We start from the raw sequence: 8147 nt of genomic DNA on the forward strand, positions 1-8147 counted from the left end.
TATTTCTCTAGCCAAAATAGCGTTAAATAGCGTTGAACATGACGAGGACGAAGCCCAAAACAAACACGTGCATATATAACACAGGGCTGTAACCCAAACAAAGAGTGAGGTGTAATCCTCTAATAAATACACTGAACGAGACCCGTAATAGCAAGTGCACACTAACACGGTAACAAGCAAGACCAACGGACATGGAACAATAATCAGCAAGGACAATGGGGAAGAGAGGGCACATATATACACATACTAATCAGGGAGAATGGGAACAGGTGTGCATAATGAGACAAGACAGTCCGGGGTTGGTGGTAATCATCCAGTTCAGTGACACCTAGAAGGCCAGTGACCTAGACCTCCGGAGCTGGTGAACGGAATGAGCAGCAGTACCGGGGGAATCCGTGACAGGGACATTATTAAGAACTGTAATATCTTATGTTTTATCCAAGTTGTAGCTAAACGACGACACGAATAACATACAGCTGGCGGATTTTAAGCTTTTCGACAGGATAGAACAGCGGTCTCTGCTAAGAAAAGGGGTGGCGGTGTATGTATATTTGTAAACAACAGCTGGTGCACGAAATCTAAGGAAGTCTGGAGGTCTTGCTCGCCTGAGGTAGAGTATCTCATCATAAGCTTTAGACCACAATATTTACCAAGAGAGTTTTCATCTGGTTTTTTTCGTAGCTGTCTATATACCACCACAAACCGATGCTGGCACTAAAACCTCACTCAATGAGCTGTATACGGCCATAAGCAAACAAGAAAACACTCATCCAGAGGCGACGCTCCTAGTGGCTGGGGACTTTAATGTAGGGAAACTTATATCAGTTGTACCTCATTTCTACCAGTATGTTAAATGTGCAACCAGAGGGAAAAAAACTCTGGACCACATTTACTCCACACACAGAGACGCGTACAAAGCTCTCCCTCACCCTCCATTTGGCAAATCTGACCTTAATTCTATCCTCCTGATTCCTGCTTACAAGCAAAAACTAAAGCAGGAAACACCAGTGACTCGGTCAATAAGAAAGTGGTCAAATGAAACAGATTCTAAGCTACAGGACTGTTTTGCTAGCACAGACTGGAATATGTTCCGGGATTCTTCCGATGGCATTGAGGAGTACACCACAAGTTTCTGGCTTCATCAATAAGTGCATCGACGACGTTGTCCCACTGTGACCGTACATACATTCCCCAACCATAAGCCATGGATTACAGGCAACATCCGCACTGAGCTAAAGGGTAGAGCTGCCACTTTCAAGGAGCGGCACTCTAACCCGGAAGCTTATAAAAAATCCCGCTATGCCCTCCGATGAACCATCAAACAGGCAAAGCATCAATAGTGATTGGATCGTACTGCACTGGCTCCAACGCCTGCCGGATGTGGCAGAGCTTACAAACTAATACAGACTACAAAGGGAAGCACAGCCGTGAGCTGCCCAGTGACACGAGCCTACCAGATGAGCTAAAATACTTATATGCTTGCTTCGAAGAAAGTAACATTGAAGAATGCATGAGAGCTTCAGCTGTTCTGGACGACTGGCTCAAACGCATTAGGAAAGAAAGAAATTCCACAAATGACCTTTTAACAAGGCACACCTGTTCATTGAAATGCATTCCAAGTGACTACCTCATGAAGCTGGTTGAGAGAATGCCAAGAGTGTGCAAAGCTGTCATCAGCTAAGTAGTGAAGTAATTACAATTTAGCAAATTAACACTGGAGTGATAGATGTGCAGATGATAATGTGCCAGTAGAAATACTTGTGAGCAAAGGAGCAAAAAAGGTAGTTGGATGGGCTATTTACAGATGGGATATGTACAGTTGCAGCGATTGGCAAGCTGCTCAAATAGCTGATGCTTAAAGTTAGTGAGAGAGATATAAGTCTCCAACTTCAGTGATTTTTGCCATTCGTTCCAGTCATTGGCAGCAGAGAACTGGAAGGAAAGGCGGCAAAAGAAGGTGTTGAATTTTGGCGATGACCAGTGAGATATACCTGCTTGAGCGCGTGCTACGGGTGGGTGTTGTTATGGTGACCAGTGAGCTGAGATAAGGCGAAGCTTTACCTAGCAAAGACTTATAGATGACCTGGAGGCAGTCGTTCTGGCGACAAATATATAGTGAGGACCAGCTTACTAGAGCATACAGGTCGCAGTGGTGGGTGGTATATAGAGCTTTGGTGACAAAACGCATGGCACTGTGATAGACTGCATCCAGTTTGCTGAGTAGAGTGTTGGAGGCTATTTTGTAAAGACATCGCCGATGTCGAGGATCGTTAGGATAGGCAGTTTTACGAGGGAATGTTTGGCAGTGTGAGTGAAGGTGTCAACGATCTAGGTGAATGGATAATGCGGAGTCAGGTGCAGGACACAGGTATGAGTAAAAATCAGAAAAATCAGCTTTACTCAAAAATAAGCAATGTTCCAACAAGGAAAAACACAAATTTCCAGAGCACAGGAAAGAAACCACTTGAGAACGACAATCACGCACAAAAAAGGGAAGCCAGAGGGTTAAATAAGGAACATTGATTATGGAATGGAAACCAGGTGTGTACAATGAAGACAAAACAAAACGAAAATGAAACATGGATCGGTGGTGACTAGAAAGCTGGTGACGTCGACCGCTGAACGCTGCCCGAACAAGGAGAGGGACCAACATTGGCGGATGTCGGGACAGTTCCCCCTCCCAGCAGCGCGCCAACACCGGCCTCGGGGACAACCTGGAGGATGAGACGCAGGGCGATCCGGATGGAGACGGTGAAATTCCTGCAGTAAGGACGGATCCAGGATGTCCTCCACCGGCATCCAGCATCTCTCCTCCGGACCGTACCCCTCCCACTCCACGAGGTACTGAAGGTCTCTCGCCCGACGCCTTGAGTCCAGTATGGCTCGCACAGTATATGCCGGGGCCCCCTCGATGTCCGGGGGGGCGGAGGAAACTCCCGCACCTCAGACTGCTGGAGCGGACCAGCCACCACCGGCCTGAGGAGAGACACATGGAACGAGGGGTTAAAACGGTCATCAGGGGGGAGTTGTAACCTACAACAAATCTCGTTCAGTCTCCTCAGGACATTAATATCCTCTTTGGGCTGAGATCCCGCTAACGGGATCGATATGACAACAGCCAGTGAAAGTGCAATTAAAATTCCTCAAACATACAAGTATTTCACACTATTTTAAAGATACACTTCTTGTTAATCCAGCCACAGTGTCCAATTTCAAATAGGCTTTACGGCGAAAGCACCACAAACGATTATGTTAGGTCAGAGCCAAGTCACAGAAAAACACAGACATTTTTCCAGCCAAAGAGAGGAGTCAAAAAATCAGAAATAGAGATAGAATTAATCACTAACCTTTGATGATCTTCATCAGATGACACTCATAGAACTTCATGTTACACAATACATGTATGTTTTGTTCGATAAAGTTCATATTTATATAAAAGAAATCTCTGTATACATTGGCGCGTTATGTTCAGTAGTTCCAAAAACATCTGAGCGCCGTACTCAGATTATTGCATGCTCCAGCTGGAGTAGGACCCCCTGGCCCCCGGCAGCCGTTCCGTCATACGCTCCCGGGAGCGAGAGCCGAATACCACTGGATCCTGGTGAAGGAGGGGTGGACATCGGTGTAGGTTGTTGTGGGAGTTGGGGTGATGATGGGTTTGCCGGAAAAATCCCTCTCTCCCATTGATCCATGGTTTGCAGCACGCGGCCCATTGGCTGTACCGAGACTCTGTAACATAGTCGCGTGCTGCTGGACACGCTCCTCCACTGGTAGAGGAGGGCTGGGTGCACCTGCTGACTCCATTCTATGGTGCGTGATTCTGTCAACGTTCTAGGTGAATGGATAAGGCATAGTCAGGTGCAGGACACAGGTATGAGTAAAAGTTTACTCAAAATAAGCAATGTTCCAACAAGGAAAAACATAAATATCCAGAGCACAAGAAAGAAATCACTTGACAACAACAATCACGCACAAAACAAAAAGGGAAGACATAGGGTTAAATAAGGAACATTGATTATGGAATGGGAACCAGGTGTTTACAATTAAGACAAAACAAATCGAAAATTAAACGTGGATTGGTGGTGACCAAGAAAGCCGGTGACGTCGACCGCCGAACGCCGCCCGAACAAGGAGAGGGACCAACTTCGGGGGAAGTCGTGACAGAAGGGGGCTTTGTTGCGAAATAGGAAGCCAATTCTAGATTTAATTTTGGATTGGAGATGCTTAACATGAGTCTGGAAGGAGAGTTTACAGTCTAGCCAAACCTCTAGGTATTTTTAGTTGTTCACATATTCTGAGTCAGAACTGTCCAGAGTAGTGATGCTAGTTGGGCGGGAGGGTGCGGGTAGCGATCAGTTGAAGAGCATTCATTTAGTTTTACTAGCGTTTAAGAGCAGTTGGAGGCCACGGAAGGAGTGTTGTATGGCATTGAAGCTCATTTGGAGGTTGATTACCACAGTGTCCAAAGAAGGGCCAGATGTATACAGAATGATGTTGTCTGCGTAGAGGTGGATCAAGGAATCACCTGCAGCAAGAGCAACATCATTGATATATACAAAGAAAAGACTTGGGACACTGTAAAGTCCATGGTGCTCTTAATCTCCGTTTGTCTAGTTTCTAAAACCCCTTTGCAGTTCTATCTTGACGGAAAATGTTGTATTTGGGGATGGAAATCTCCGAATTTTTGGTGGCCTTCCTAAGCCAGGATTCAGGTCACAGCAAGGACATCAGGGTTGGCAGAGTGTGCTGAAGCAGTGAGTAAAACAAACTTAGGGAGGAGGCTTCTGATGTTAACATGCATGAAACCAAGGCTTTTACGGTTACGGAAGTCAACAAATGTGAGTGCCTGGGGACACACAGGGCCTGTGTTAACCTCTATATCACCCAAGGAACAGAGTAGGAGTAGGATGAGGGTACAGCTAAAGGCTATCAAAACTGGTCATCTAGTGCATTGGGGACAGAGAATAAAATGAGCAGATTTCTGGGCGTGGTAGGATAGATTCAGGGCATAATGTACAGACAGGGGCATTGTATGGTACGGGTACAGTGGAGGTAAACCTAGGCATTGAATGACGATTAGAGTGGTTGCATCTCTGGAGGAACTAGTTATGCTCGTGAGGTCACCTCATGTGTGGGAGGTGGGACAAAAGAGGTATCTGAGGCATGTTGAGTGGGGCTAGGCGCTCCGCAGTAAAATAAAACAATGATAACTACCCTAAACAACAGTATACAAGGCATATTGACATTAGAGAGAGACATAAAGCGAGGCATAAAGCAATCACAGGTGTTGATTGGGAGAGCTAGCTAAGACAACAACGGGTAAGACAGCAACAACTAATCAGCTAAGACAACAACAACAGGTAGAATAGCGATGAATGGGCAGAGAGGATCAGTTAACTACACACAGGGCCTGAATTCGAGGCTGGGGCCGACAGGTAAACAAGATAAACAAAATGGAGTACCATGATTAATGAACAGTCCAGCAGGCATCAGCTATGTAGCCAGGTGATCATAGGGTCCAGTGAACAGCAACAGATGAAACAGGGAAGTCGTTACTACGCTAACAAACGGGAGACACAGCGTTCATAAAGTTAGCAGGCCGGGGCTAACAGAAGCCTCTTCACTGATGTCCGACAAAGGCCGGTTGAAGGCACATCGGACGGAATTACGTTGGCAGACCAGTCGTGATGGATCGGCGGGGCTCCGTGTCGACAAAGGGTCCAGGCCAATTGGCAAAAGAGGTATTGTAGCTGGAGTAATTAAGTTAGCCGGGAGATGCGCCTTGCTCGAGGCTAACTGGTGCTAGCTTCGGGACAAGGGTGTTAGCCGCCATAGCCACTCGGTAGCAGCTAGCTAGTTGCGATGATCCGATGCAAAGGCCCAGAGCTTACGGCAGGAATTTGGCGATGTAGTGGCTTCTAGTCGTGTTAGTGAAGAGTCCTGGAGGCATCAGCTGTGTAGCTGAGTGATAATAGGGTCCACTGAGCAGGCCGGGAGATGGGCCTGGCTCAAAGGCTCACTTCGGGGCTGGGCCACTCCATAGCAGCTAGCTAGCTACTAGCTAATTAGCTGGTTAACATCTGATGGCTAGCTTCTAATTCTGGTTCTAGCTATAAGGTCTAAAAATAGCAGATCCCTATCACATTGGGTGAGGTGGGTTGCCGGAAGGTATTTTTAATTTAAAAATGGATAAAGAGATTGAAATATGTTGAAATATATACAAAAAAAGACAACATTTACATGGAACAACGACAAACACGTCTGCACTGCTACACCATCTTGGAATAAATACTCATGGTTATATTATCCTTTATTTGTGTTCTGATTCAGCTTTATACTCTTTGCATTGCTTCTATTTTGTTCAGAAAAAGTCTGAATTGTGATGGATGGATATCTTTCACTCTATCCTCAGGCATGGAGACCTACTGTACCGTAATGCTACACTGGATGGAGCCCAGTGTTACGATCTGTGTGAGGAACTGTCCTTCCCTAAAGACACGGTAGATAAGAGGGAATCTGTAAAAATAGGAATTTTAAAAGACCCCACTTGTGATTTAAGTACAGTATTTTGACTGAAATAAATTCTGAAAGACAGCCTGAATCACGTTTTATGAATCTTTATGATCTTTTAGATCAGGATACTCTATCATAAATGGGACATTTGTTGAGTTTACAACCACAGGCAGGGTGACCGCTTTGTGATTGCTTCAATTAAGGATTCCAAATTTAAATACTGCATACAATGAAAGGGGCAGCAGGTACCCTACTGGTTAGAGCATGGCCTGTAATTGAAAGGTTGCTTGAACGAATCCCCGAGCTGACAGGGTAAAAATCTGTTGTTCTGCCCCTAAACAAGGCAGTTAACCCACTGTTCCTAGGCTGTCATTGTAAATAAGAATTTGTTCTTAACTGACTTGCCTAATAAAAAGAGCAAAGGAAATTGTTTGGGCTGTTTTGAAGTAGGAATGAGTATTTTTGTCTACATTCTAGTTGCTTATCAATAACTATTTTCTGGAAGCCTACTAATGAGTCCTAAACCTCTGTCTCCCCTCTGTTACCAAGTATTACAGGTTTGATCGCCTCCTTCCTCATTCTGAAGACTGAGATCCTTTGAGTTCTGCATCTGAAATGTGAGATGGGGTAAATCAGTGGTGTGATGACACAGTAAGTCAGATCCTAAGTAGTGGTGACACACATATGTGCTGTACTGTAGCCTCATTGATAGTAACTATGGTAACATTATGGTTGAGGTGCTTGCTGTGTTCTAACCTGTGGTGCTGGACTTCTCCTTCTCCTCTGAATACAGCAGGCTACCAGCATCACTGCTAGGAGGAGACCAACAGCTGACATTGACCCCAAGATGAGCGCAATGGTCCTAGGTTGATATGGTGGAGACGGTAAATAGATGAGCATTAATAATGGCAATACACACATCAACATAATCATGATATTAATCAGCATGAATTATTACTGTGTGAAATAACATGATAGGAGGCTTAGATCTTTATGACAGTGAAATACAGTACTCTTTCGGCTATTTATTCAGATATATATATGTTACAGTGTTTCCCTGACACCAACTCAGTCAGTTCTCAAGTGCTAGTTGAACATAATCCACTCCTCCAAGGAGGAACAACCATCCCTGGTGCAAGAAAGGTTGAGAAACACTGTTACACAACACAGGTCATGTGTTCACTCCGTGGTGGAAAAAGTAACAAATTGTCACACTTGAGTAAATATAAAATACCTTCATAGAAAATGACTCAAGTAAAAGTGAAAGTCATTCAGTAAAATTCAACTTGAGTAAAAGTCAAATGATTTGGCTTTAAATATACTTATGTGTCAAAGTAAATGTAATTTTAAGCAAACCAGACAGCACCATTTTCATTCATTTTTTAAAGATGGCCTCCAACACTCAGATATAATTTCCAAATTTAGCATGTTTGTTTAGTGAGTCTGCCAGATCAGAGGCAGTAGGGATGACCAGAGATGTTATATTGATAACTGTGTGAATTGGACAATTTTCCTGTCCAGCTAAGCATTCAAAATGTAATGAGTACATTTGGGGAAAAGTATGGAGTAAAAAGTATATTATTTTCTTGTTGTCAAAAATATAAATAGTAAAGTAAAGTACAGATACCCCAAAA

Source organism: Salvelinus fontinalis, chromosome 29, assembly GCF_029448725.1.
Source record: "Salvelinus fontinalis isolate EN_2023a chromosome 29, ASM2944872v1, whole genome shotgun sequence".
Lineage (NCBI taxonomy): Eukaryota > Metazoa > Chordata > Actinopteri > Salmoniformes > Salmonidae > Salvelinus > Salvelinus fontinalis.